The sequence below is a fragment of the Dromiciops gliroides genome, chromosome 3, assembly GCF_019393635.1.
Source record: "Dromiciops gliroides isolate mDroGli1 chromosome 3, mDroGli1.pri, whole genome shotgun sequence".
Taxonomy (NCBI): domain Eukaryota; kingdom Metazoa; phylum Chordata; class Mammalia; order Microbiotheria; family Microbiotheriidae; genus Dromiciops; species Dromiciops gliroides.
In genome coordinates, this window is record NC_057863.1 from 582,335,860 (window position 1) to 582,337,366 (window position 1,507).

General features: G+C 37.5%; 1 pseudogene; it reads left to right on the forward strand.

The window, feature by feature from the left end:
- The first annotated feature begins 848 nt into the window (after nucleotides 1-848).
- On the forward strand, nucleotides 849-1,286 carry LOC122746156 (annotated as a pseudogene).
- Nucleotides 1,287-1,507: the final 221 nt, after the last annotated feature.

The window sequence follows — 1,507 nt, forward strand, 5'->3', positions numbered from 1 at the left end:
CTAAGTTGTGAAAGCATTAGAAGGACAGAAAAGACAGATCAAACTAGTTTCCCACGCACACACTTGTAAAGGTGAGCAGGGCCCAATTCTAACATAAAGTCCCAATTCAAGGAGTAGGTTGGGAAAATTAGCAAACGACATGAAAAGAACTTATCCTTTTAAAGTTGCTATCATGATAGAAAAGTTCAAGACAAAAATTCAGAAGATAGTGATTTGAAAACACATTCAAGGAAAACCTCAAAGTAAAATGCAGATTGAATATAAGCCCAATAAGGATTACTATAAGAGCTAAAGAAAGAGAACAAAAAAGTTTTTTAAATGATTTAAAAATTAGATAAGAAAGCTATAGGAATAGTTGGGAAAAGAGATAAGAGCTATGCAAGAAAATTATGAAAAGACAATCAATACCTTAGGGAAAGAGGCATAAAATATTGAAGAAAATAACTTCTCATAAAAATTGGCCAAACAGTTAAAAAGGTTCAAAATCTCATTGAAGAAAATGGCTCCTTAAAAATTGGAATTGGACAAGTAGAAGAAAATGACTCCATGAGATATCAAAAAATTATAAAACAAAGTCATGAAATGAAAAAAAAACATTAAATATCTTATTGGAAAAAAAAACAACTGACCCAGAAATAATTCTATGAAAGGCAATTTAAGAATTAATAATTATTACTTGAAAGACATAAATAGCAGAAGTCTTGGCATCATATTTCAGGAAAGTATAAAAGATGAACTGCCAGATATCTTTGAATCAGAAGGTAAAATTGAAATCGAAATAATGCACTGCTTATCTCTTGAAATAAATCCCCAGCTTTTCCCCTGGCTGGCCATGCAGAGCCCGCATGATGCCCAAAGATATGGTGAAGGACGTGAACCAGCAGGAGTTCATCTGAGCCCTGGCCACCTTCTTGAAAAAGTCAGGGAAGCTGAAAGTCCCCAAATGGGTGAACACGGTCAAGCTGGCCAAACACAAGGAGCTGGCACCCTATGGTGAGAACTGGGTCTACACACGGGCTGCTTCCACCACCCACCACTTGTACCTCCAAGGGGGGACAGGGCTGGTATTCATGACCAATATCTACAGTGGGTGCCAGCACAATGGGTTTATGCCCACTCACTTCAGCAGAGGCCCCAAGAGCTTGGCCTGGAGGGTCCTACAGGACCTGGAAGGCCTCAAGATGGTGAAGAAGGAACAGGATGGGGGCTGAAAGCTAATACCTCAGGGACAGAGAGACCTAGACAGAATCACTGCACAGGTGGCCACTGCCAACAAGAAACATTAGGACAGACCACACCAGATTCACTAATAAATTCCCTTGTTTGTAAAAAAAAGAAAGAAAGAAAGAAAGAAAGAAAGAAAGAAAGAAAGAAAGAAAGAAAGACAGACAGAAAGACAGACAGAAAGAAAGAAAGAAAGAAAGAAAGAAAGAAAGAAAGAAAGAAAGAAAGAAAGAAAGAAAGAAAGAAAGAAAAAAGAAAAAAAAGAAAAAGAAAGAAATCCCTA